The sequence below is a fragment of the Neolamprologus multifasciatus genome, chromosome 17 (assembly GCF_963576455.1).
Source record: "Neolamprologus multifasciatus chromosome 17, fNeoMul1.2, whole genome shotgun sequence".
NCBI classification, from domain to species: domain Eukaryota; kingdom Metazoa; phylum Chordata; class Actinopteri; order Cichliformes; family Cichlidae; genus Neolamprologus; species Neolamprologus multifasciatus.
The window spans coordinates 32065208-32076831 of record NC_140455.1 but is presented as its reverse complement, the minus strand read 5'-3'; the positions used below and the strand labels follow the sequence as shown (position 1 = coordinate 32076831).

The following is an 11624-nucleotide window of genomic DNA, read 5'->3' as shown; positions in this document are numbered from 1 at the left end:
AAATTGAAAATCAATTCTGCACCAATGCGTGTGCATGTATGTATACACACATACAAAGACGTGCCATAATGACAGTTTAAGGAAGGGCAATGTGCCTCAGAGTCCAAGAAACAGTGCAGTGGAGATTAAGTCAGTGAAGGCCCTTACTCTGCTGCACTGTTCTGTGATTATAGTGCTAGATTTCCATATCAGTGATGGTACAAAAGAACACATTGCTTTTAATAGCCATGGTTACACAGTACAGCGGTGATCCAATATCACAGTGACATAAACTGAACCCAGAGACTCAAACACAGTGACTAATTTCTAGTTTCCCTGGAAGAACAGGGAAACTAGAAATTAGGTTAAAGGCGTTAAGGCTGGAGACTATAATGCTGAAAGCAGTGTGCTCTGAATTTACTGTGTGAGCGAGAACTCAAGAGAAGAGAGGCAGAGAAGGAGGTCTTTAATGGGCTTCTCAGATGACTAACTAAAGATCCCAGGCGCTTGGCTGCTAATTAGTTTGATTCGCGAGCCATGCCTTAAGCATTGTGGTTTGTTTTGCTATTATTATTTCCTGTCCTGTGTTGGCGTCCACTCTTTGGGGCTCCATTTAGTGTGCCATCTGAGGCCCTATGAAGAGGAAACTTAGAGAGAAGCCCACCCCCGAGTTAAAAGAAAACATTGTTATTTTCTTTTCTCTGTGGTGTAAAGAGGTTTCACAAACCAAAGTAGCTCGAAATTAACTTTCCTGTAACAAAGAAAAAAAAGTTAAGTCAGATGAAAGCAATAAAAAGCAGGCAGAGTTTTTAAGAGAAGCAGGGTGAAGCAGTACAATCTCATCATGGATAGTTTCAGAGTCGAGGCACGCATCTCAGCAGGCAGCAAGGTGGCAGCGGTCAAACAGGAACAAATATTACCAAAAGGTTAAAAGCTGAAAAAAATCCATGTTCAAAACAAATCAGAACTTCTGGCATAATTTAGCCTGAAAATTTAATAACACCTGGGTGCTAGGAGACTGCCAGTAGTTACATACTTTGGTAATCAATAATGTGATAACTTCACAGTTAAATGGTGAAAACTCAAAAAGAGATATCTGTGAATTAGTTTGCTACCTACTGTTTTAGCTTTCAGGTGTCAAAAAACAGTAGCTTTGCACATTTCAAAATTTCAGCTACTGGCTGCAAGCGAAATATTAAAACCTCTCCTAAAGTATTTTACATTCACAAACATTGTGTTGACATGGGTAATACACATGTTACTGCAAATCCAAAAAGGTTCTGGCAGTGTGGAAAATGTAGAGCACAGAATGCAAAGCTTTGCAAAGACATTTTATTAACAGTAGGAGATAGAAAACATATCAAATGGTTAAACTTGGAAAATGCATCATTTAAAGAAAAAAGAAATACATTGCATGTTATCTAGTTGTTAACGAACCTCTTAGTTAAAATGTCTGGATGCATTCTCAATCATCCAGGAAAATAAATCTCTTCAGCCTGGAGACTGAAGAAGTCACTTGGATGAGTGATGAAACGTTTCTCCCAGAAAACGCTACGTCCAGATGAACAGAATCAACTTTTGGAAACCTCTTAGTTCATTTACACATGCCAAAGATGTGAAAAAGGAGGGTACTCTCATTATCATCTGATTCTTCACAGTTTGTAATGTTTCGCTTTGCATTCAGAAGATTTATTTATGTGAAATTTTTGTTTCTTCAATCTTGTTTTTGTTTCTTTTCTTAGCACCTGAGCAACTGATTGTTGATCTGTCCATCTCATTAATGCAACTGTCTGATCAGCCAATCACATGGTAGCAACTCAGTGGTTTTAACAGTCGATGAGAGCATCATTAAGCATGTTTGTGGCATACAGGCTGGTCTATTTCAGCACCTGCACCTATACAGCTACCCCTCGACTTAACAGAGAATGGTCAGATGCAGAGAAACGATCCTGTAACACAGCATTGATTCAAAAACCACTTTTTACAATCAAGTTACACAGAAAAACATCTCTAAATCCACAACCTTGAACCTTGAAGCAGATGTGCTACAGGAGCAGACGACCAATCTGGGTGCCACTTCTGTCCGGTTCACCAAAATGTGACAATAAAATTGTAAAATCCATCATCCAATGAGTCCTGATTTTTCCTAAGACAGAATTTGCCACAAACAATAGTATAGGGATATTTTGTTGGCAAATAAGTACCAACTGAGCATTTTTAAAGGCTACATCCTATCTTGTTTATTGTTGCTGACCACGTCCATCCCTTTATGATATCGTGTACTCATCATCCGATTGCAGCTTCTAGGAGGATAAAACGCCATGCCACAAAGCTCAAATCATCAGACTGGTTTCTTTGTCATTAAAATTAGTTCACTGCACTCAAACGGCCTCCACACTCACCAGATCTCAATCCAATAGAACCCCCATTGGGATGTGGGATAACAGAAGATCCGCATCATGAATCTTCAACTGACATATCTGCAGCAATTTGGTTTGTGATGCTATCATGTCAGGATGGATTAAATCTCTGAGGAATGTTTCCAGTACTTTGTTCAATCTGTGGCATATATAATTAAGGCATAGGAATAGTTAATAGTTTTGTTTGCATATATTTAAAACACCATTGAAAATTTAAAGAGTTTGAAAACTCTTTAAATTTAAAGTTAAACCCTTGAAATCTATTTTCTTTGCTTTCAACATAGACCCCATTTTTGATCTGTATTGGGTGTTTACAACCAACAGAGTATTTTCTACAGATTTACTCTTCTGCTGACTTTGAAATTTAACTTCCGTAAGCAACTCGCTTGAAAAAAAATGCTGTGTTAGCTTCCCTGCACAGTGACAAGAGCCTAACTAATGTCAGCACCTGTGTCCGTCTTTACCAACAGGAAACTATTAGAAATGGAATTCTGATGTTTTGACAATCAGATAAAAACATGCCCCTGAAATGATGAGTGCTGGCAAAATATATACAGTACAAAACCCTTCAGTTGTTGTAGTGACTGCTGTGGTGCAATAAGCAACATGTTGGGGAAAAAGCTGCTGTCTCTGCAAATGTTTTCAGCAGTCTGCAGGAGCGGGCTGGGGGAGGGGGGGGGGGGCTGTAAAAGCCATTCAACACTGCACAACTACCACAAAGAACTTGTATTCGTTACTAGGCGTAAACAGTAATTTGAAAAAGAAAGTTTTCACTGGACTCAGAGCTGTCATGTGAAAAACTGAGTTCTTACTGCTTCCATAATAATTAGGAGGGTAGGTAGTATTGCTAATCAAATGGCTTTGTTTAACTGATTGTCAGCAAGTGTGAGCATAATATATAAAAACTGAAATTTTGATAGTTTGATGATCTAGAGCATTGAGGTGTCCGTTAACACAATGATACAATCTTTCTAGGAGAGGATATCCCAGCAAATTCCCTGTGCAGTGCTCAGTGCGCAAAACCCCAAGAGCTACATTTCAGACTCTCCAGTAGTCCCAGCTAGCATATTAACTGTTACATTTCATGGCAGTGCAGTCACAAAATATCTAAAGCATGGCTTATTTGGGAGAGTTGCCAGGGGAAAGCTTGAACATGGCACCATGACCTAGGTTTGTAAAGTTACATCTGAATAAACCACAAAATATTTGTCCTTTGGAGAGAAGATGTCAGACAGTATGAATACTGCCACATTTGGTAAAAACCAAATATAGTATATCAGCCCAAACACTTTATATGGACTGCCAAGTACAGTGTTGGAGGGGTAATGATTTGGGCTGATTTTACAGCCACAGTAGCTGAGTCGAACATAAACTCCTCTCTATGTGAGGTTGCCTGTCTACCAGCTAAAGCTTGGTCAAAAGTGGCACCTGCAACAAGACAAACACAGCAGCACATCTACAACATCTGCTATACAACTATGGCTACAATAGAATGGCTAAAAAGGAAGTTTGAAGGTGTTGCAATTGCCAAAATTGCAAAAGTCCAGACCTTAACCTGACAAAAATGCTGTGGGAGGACATTAAGAGAGTTGTGCATAAACAATTGGTCGCAATCCTCAGTGAACTGAAGCAATGCTGTAAAGAAGAGTGGGTCACAATTCATCCACAATAGTAATGTCCGACTGATGAAGTCATACGAAAAACAAGTTCTTTGAGTGATTGATGTTAATGGTGGTTCTACAACCTCCTAATTAATGGGATGCACTTCGTTTTTCAGATGACTGTCTTCAAAATGCACATTTCGGCCTTTGTCTGTTATGTAGGGGTAAGCCCAGAGTCATAGCTGACTAGAAATAAAAAATGATGATGAAAGGATCTTTAGTGTGTATCAAGCTGACAAAACCAACAAATGAATGAGATTTGTTTAGGTTGTGTGTTTTTTTTTTTCTAATTAGTTATACCGTGTTGCACATAATACGATAAGGACAAGTTCTGAAGCTGCAAATGAACATGATGTGATGGTGCAGAGTGCAGAAAAGCAAAATCAGTTTCAGTGAGGGAATTAAAAGCAGAAGAGCTTTAATTAGTATCGCAAGCATTCTTACAAGTTCTAATTTGGAGCACTAATCAAAGCTACACTCAAGCTAGCAAAAAAATTAGCTAATGAAGCAACCTCTGTTTCTCTCGACGAGATTCTTTCCAAGCGTCCCACCTTTCCTACTGTTCAGGCTTCCAAGCTAGCCATTAATGACTGATTTATCTCTGCGGTGTCCTTTCTTTTTCTTGCTCCACCTGTTTTAGCCTTTCCCCTCCCCAAGACCCTTTCTCATCAATTTGCTGGTAGAGGGGAGGCTCGTCTGTCTCTCGCTTATCTTCCTTCACCCCTCTGCAGTCATATCACCCTGACCTGACCATCCATCTTCCGCCATCTTCCCTCAACATTATGTGTATATTTGTTGGTCCGTGTGTGTTTTGGGACCTTGAGCTGCCAAACAGCATTGTATTTTCCAGCCTGAAACAATCCACACTTCCTCTCCAACTGGCCCTGAAAACTCCTCTGCCGGCTGGCTGCAGCGCCTCTCGCTCAGAAATGCCTATTTGGTGTTGTGTAATAGAGAAAGAGAGTGTCAAGAGGTCTGCCTCGCTTTCAGCTCATACTTTATTGCGGGTGATGTATCTGAAGACAACTGCTGTCAGCTTTGCAACCCTTTGAACCTCACATCAAAGGATGACAAAATGGTGGGCACTCTCTGTGGAAATTTGATCGGTCGAAAAGAGCTGCAGCCATCAGACGTGGACTATCGTTTATCTGAAATTTAAAAAGAAAAAAAAAAGTTTGTGAAAAGCCTGTTTACCCACTTTTACTGAATATTAAATGATTTCAAAATAAGCTCTTCTGTGATGCAGCAGTCAGGAACTGAATATTTGTTTACGGTCAGTGACCTGTCCTGATTTAAAGTTTTCTAAACTGGCACAAACTCCATGCCACATTTGCATGATGCCAAGCTGTCCCACTTATCAGCTGCTGCATGGACTAATGGATCTTAACTTTAATGGTTTTCAACTTACCGCACACATGCGATAAAAATCCTTTTGGATGCCACTGTGAAATTGTGTGCCTAAATACTGCAGGCTAAATGAACAGGTGCCAGAGATATGACTTTGTGGCATTTTGCTAGTTGCACAGCAATCTTTTTCGAACATTTACAGCAGATAGTCAGGGGGGGTGGGGGGTTGTTCGCAACAGACTCCAAGAGAAATAACAGATTTGAGGATGATGGAAAATAGCAGTAGTTGTCACATGAAAGTGCTCGACAACAACAGCGAAGCCAGAAAACCTCACCTGCACGTGGGCTGCAGTAAATGCACTGCTAATTTTAAATTTGGTTTACACATAATTTACAAAGAAAGTCGGACTGATGTGAATGCTTTTACGCCTGAAGACTGTTGCTTTAGTAATATTTTTCCAAAGCAGTGTTGGAAATCCCATAAAGGACTCAAAAAGCCTGCAAATCACACTCACCGTATATTTTATTATGTACATCCTGCTGGTAACTTGCAGAACTCTCTTTTGCCCGAAGAACTGTTTTATTCTTTGTGGGACTGATTCAACCAAATGGTGATTTTAGTCCACATTGACAGCATAGCTTTTTGCAGTTGTTGCACATCCATGATGAGATTCCCTCATTCCACCATATGCCAAAGGTGCTCTATTGGACTGACATCTGGTGACTGTGAAGGACACATGAGTGCAGTGAACTGATTGTCATCTTCAAGAAAGCCGTTTCAGATGATTTGAAATTTGTGACATACAATAAAACATCATGTCACTTGAGGTCTGGAAATTACTCGGTTAAGCTGTGGCGTTTAAATGATGTTCAGATGGTACCAAGGAAAGAAAATATCTCCCACACCACAACACCACATTACACCATTACACCACAACCACAAGCCCAAACTGTTAATACAAGAGAGCATGCTGTTTATGTTGTTTATGTCAAATTCTGATCGAGACTCATCAGGCCGAACACCATTTTTTCTAGTTTTCCTTTATCTATTTGAGGTTACCTCCGTTTCCTCTTCTTAGCTTCCTAAGAGTGGCACCTGGTGTGGTCTTCTGTGCCCATCTGCTTCAAAGTTTGATGTGTTAGGCATTCGCGACTACTCTTCTTAATACCTTGGCAGCAACACCCATTTATTAATATTACTTTTGCCTTCCTGTCAGCTCGAAACATGCTCAGTTTGAAGATTGTCTTGGCCATGTCTATAGCTTAAATATTAATGAACAGTTGAACAGGTATCTCCTCTAGCATCAACCTTTTTGGACCTCTGGCATTAAAAATGCATTTTTATCCAGAGAGCTGACACTCATTGGATATTTTCTCCTTTTCGGACCATTCTCTGTAAACCCCAAAATTCCAATAAATCACGAGTTTCTGAAATGCACAGACCCCTTTAAAGTCATTTAAATCATCTTTCTTACCCATCCTGATGCTCAGTTTGAACTTTAGCATGTCATCTTCACTATGTCTACAAGTACAGAGACATTAAGTTGCTGCCATATGATTGATTGATTAAATATTTGCATTAGCAAGCAGTTGAACAGGTTAGTATCTAACAAGATGCCGGTGACTATACATATTATAACATTATTCGTTAAGCATAAAATTATTTCTTTTAAAAACCCAGAATCACCTGAAACTGAACTATGATGTGTCATCTTGCAATTTTAACCTACGTGCTAAAAAGTATAGTTTTAAGAGACCAACTGTGGTTGGAGCTGTCAAGTAAGAAGGAAATTAAATGTTTTCGATCACAGAAAGAGGTATATTTTGGCTCTGAAAATGCTTTGACAGAGTAGAAAAATTAAATCCTCACATGTGAAAAAAAAGTTTAAAGGATCAACCAACATCCTTCTGGCAAAAGTAGGCTGGTGACTTTATCCGGTAGCCAGGAATTAACAAAGTCACAGCATGTCAGGAGCTTAAAAACGCACAGAAAATGCCGGCAGGCAGGCAGAGGTCATTCTGTCCACTTTCAAGAACATGAATATGTGATTATTTGAGTGAGAGACAACCACATGTGGGTTATTTCCTTTTTTACTTTGCGGATAGAAAATGCAAAGGATTTATCCTTGAAACAAGAAAAAAATAAAGCAACAAGGGGATGTGTATGTGCTAGCTAAAGTTTATATATCACAATATATTCTGCCTATAGTGGAGCATGCCCAACATACCAAATAATAAATAAAAAAGATCTTGCAACTCTGTGCCCAATAATTCTGCCCAAGTCAGCATGGAACCTCAGAGCCCCATGAAAGGCAACAATCCATCACTTGAGTCCAACACAGATCACTTGTGTTTCCTTTTGTCTTTCTGTCTCTGAACTACAGCTCATTAATTGTGTATGCTACTGTGTAGACAGCTTAGAAATGGGGTTGGGATCTAATTAATGCAAAACGTGATCTAAAATTCTTCACTCGCAAAGCATCTGCTGAGCATGCTAACATCCTTAAACGTCAGCATGCCGCTTCATATGTAATTTTGTTGACGACCAACGTGAGATATGCATCCCGATCGGTAACGCTTGCAGCAGGAAGGCCTTCAGCTATAGCAACTTGTGTTTTCGTATGGTGCACGGGAAGCAGCTGAAGAGGCTCATTAAGAGGATACACTGTCTGCATGTTCATAAACTCTTTCTTATTTTGCCTGCGTGCACGTCTTTCCCAGAGGATATGGGCTGCCTACTTCTTGTGAGTAATTATGGGTAATGTAGGATGACAGAAGAGCACAATCACATGAACAGAAAAATGACTAGTATGCTGACCAAAACATACACACAACATAAATGCTCAGCATGTAAGAGAAGTGTGTAAAACAGCAGCTCACAGCCGTCCCTTAGTAAACACACATTGTGCTTGTCGAGCATGTTTCTATAGCATAAAATCAAATCAGCTGTGATCAGTGTGAGGCCATTAGACTGAGTTAGTCAATAAAAACTTGCAGGGAACTGTGAAATTAGATACTGCACAGCATGTCTATTCACCCCTGTACGTCTTTGTGTGCATACTGTATCGCTGTTTGCGTGTGTTTATGTGTCACCTCTCTGCATGGAGTATCACTGCCGTCTCAGTGTGACCATGTGTTTGCATTTCCATCCAGCAAAGCAAGACAATTTAGTTTGATGCATAGCATTCATTCAATAGCAAATAAACAGCAAGCACAGTTTTTGGAACAATAATGGATATCTTCTTTCATCTGTTAACAATGAATCATCAGGGCTTGTTTTTGTTTGTTTGTTTTGTTTTGTAGTTTTTATTTTAACAACATAAACATACCTCTATCCATCCATTAAAGCAATATTGCAGCACCACTAATCTGGGATATTCGCCAGTATAAAAGGAGTTATTTGGGTATGTGATATGCACAACATGTCATCTCATATTATTTCTAACCCCCCAATAAATCACGAAATAGGGTCTGTTAAACAAGATGCAACAATGGCACCGCTGTGCTCGGAAACCCATTATTTCCAAAGGCTTGCACCACGCAAAGATGCACCGAGCAAAGCTCAAGCACAGCAGCAGCTTGAGAGCTCACATGTGCACTGCTGCACACCATGACGAATGCCAGCCGGCACCAGGCACAGAAAACAAAGTAAGGAAAAGTTGTCTGAACTGCATGATTTATATGACGCAAGTTTGGATTTATAAAAGACCAAGAGGAAACAAGGCTTCTAACATGTCAGTAATGTCTGTAATTTAACAGTCAGTGTATGTTAATGGAGATTGTGTTCTTTATGTAGCGCTCTATTATTGTCTCTTAATAATGTTAATGAGCAATAGAGGTACAGTTTATTGTTGCGATTTTGCAGTCACATGACTCCTAACCACCTGACTTTATCTTGTCTGCCATTTTGAATGTGTGACACTGAAGGGTCAAGTTAATAAAGCCCCAACCACACCATCTGGCAGCTTCTCAGTTGCTAGGGAAAAATATCTATTCCCCAACCAGTTGGAGAAAACCTTGCATTTGCTTTTCATGCTAGCAGATTGCTGTGGTCAACTGTGTTTTGGATGGAGACATGTTAGCATGTGTTAGAACTTGTTAGCATGTTAGTGTTTGCAGACAAATTAGGAACTTCTATGCTACAATGGCTACAGCCAATGGCAGCAATCTGCTAGCGACCATAGCAATCACAAGGAGGTTTATGAGGTAGTACTCTCTTAGTGATTAATTTCACTTGTTTCACCTAGCAGCTGCCAGAAACCGAACAATTGCTAAGCAATCAAGAAATACACACTCAAATGCAATGTCTTATATTCTACTGATGTGTTATCTCAGTCCCGCTAAAAACTTTACACTTAATCCAGCAGCACAGCTAGTGCATGCTATCTCTTGTCTGAAAGTCTTATTCCCTCTTAGCTTAGTTTTGTGTAACGACTAGATTGGTGGGAAAGACTATGATGGCTGTTGCCAAAAGAATATCCACATGATGTGACCCACGAATACTAAAATTTCCTGCTGAAGTTTACATTAAAACAAAGGTAAAGCCACACCTATTTAGTACTTTAGCACAGCGGTCCCCAACCCCCAGTCGTTTGGTACTGGGCCACGAGAGTTGAGGCTCGGGTGTGAAATTTATGGTTTTCAGTGCTTTTTATCATCAACTTTTTTTTTCCCATATATTTTTATTGAAATTTTTTATAGTACACTACAAACAAATGTTGAACACCCTCTCATTCACACATCCATACATACATCAAACCTGCCTACATCACATTCAAATGTAGAAATGAGCATAGTTCTCACAGTAATACAAAAATACAATGGGATAGGATAGACAAGATTTTCCCTTCCTTCCCTTCTTCTTTTCCTTCTTTTTCATAAATGTCCTTCACCTCCACTCCCTAAAATATCCATATATGGCTTCCACATATTCACAAAGTCCCATTGTTTGCCCTTGGCAATATATGTTAGTCTTTCCAGGCCTAGAGAGTCTGCAATTTCCTTCTTCCAGAGTCCCATGGAGGGAGCATCCATACTCTTCCAACATAGCACAATGGCTCTTCTGGCTTGAAGTAGTCCATAGTCCAGTAATTTAGTTTTTTTTCCCGATTGCTTAAATTCCCTTGGATATATTCCAAGTACACAGAGTTTTCCTTTTAAAGGGATTTTTACCTTAAACACTTTGGACAGATATTTGATAACATCTTTCCAAAAGTCCTGGATTTTAGGACACTCCCATAGACAATGAAGAAGAGTTCCTTTATCAACTAAACATTTAGTACAGATGTCCGGAATATCATTGGACATATGATGAAGCTTCACAGGTGTTATATAGGTTCTCATGAGCCATTTATATTGCAGTAGTTTAAAGCGTGTGTTTATTGTTTGTTTTTGTGCTTTTAAGCAAGCCTGGTTCCAGTCATTTTCATCTATGTCCTCTTGGATCGCCCTTCTCCAAGCATCCAGCTTATCTGCTGCTGAGTCTTTGGAGGAAAGCATCAGTAAATTATAATATATAGAGAGGAAACCTTTCCCTTTTGTATTCTTAATGCATACCTCCTCTATTTTTGTCAATGGTGGGAGTTCAGCAATCCTTTGCAGTTTTGATGACAAATAGTTTTTCAATTGTAAATATTTAAAAAAGTGCTTTGGGGGTATTAAATATTTTTTACATAACTGATCAAATGTGAGCAGCATGCCGTCTGCATATAGGTCTTTAATTTTTTGAATGCCTTTATTTTTCCATATTTTAAAACCTCCACTTTTACCAGGTGTGAACTTTTCATTTCCCCAAATAGGGGTAAATTGCGAAAGCGATGGAGGATCGCCCACATATTTATGAGCTGCATGCCAAATTATAATTGTATTTTTCAGGAAAGGGTTCCTTGTATTTTTTTATCATCAACTTGGTTTTCCTGGGTCTTTTCCCGTGTTGTAGTTGTGTGTCTTATTTTGAAAGAAATATTTACACGTTACCATAGCGACCAGAGAGCATTAAGGGGCAGAAAGGAAGATGTTACTCTCAGCGTTGTTGGTGCATTTCAGGAGGAACGCTGCTAATAAAGTTACACAGTTACACAGTGAATTCGCATTTATTATTATATTTACAAAATATCACAGTTTTTGTCTTGGTCGTATCATTTTATTTTGTTGTATTTATCTGCGACACCTTAAAGGCTGGTCCGTGAAATTATTGTCTCACATTAAACCCTCCGTG

The 11624-nt window shown here is 39.3% G+C and overlaps 1 long non-coding RNA gene across 1 annotated transcript; it reads right to left on the bottom strand.

Annotated features, from left to right (window-relative positions):
- Nucleotides 1–783: 783 nt before the first annotated feature.
- LOC146499666 (uncharacterized) lies at nt 784–10071 on the bottom strand. Its single transcript, XR_014870370.1, has 2 exons — nt 5923–10071; nt 784–5208 (listed from the first exon to the last, which is right to left on the bottom strand). It is a non-coding gene; the product is annotated as an uncharacterized LOC146499666 (long non-coding RNA).
- Nucleotides 10072–11624: the final 1553 nt, after the last annotated feature.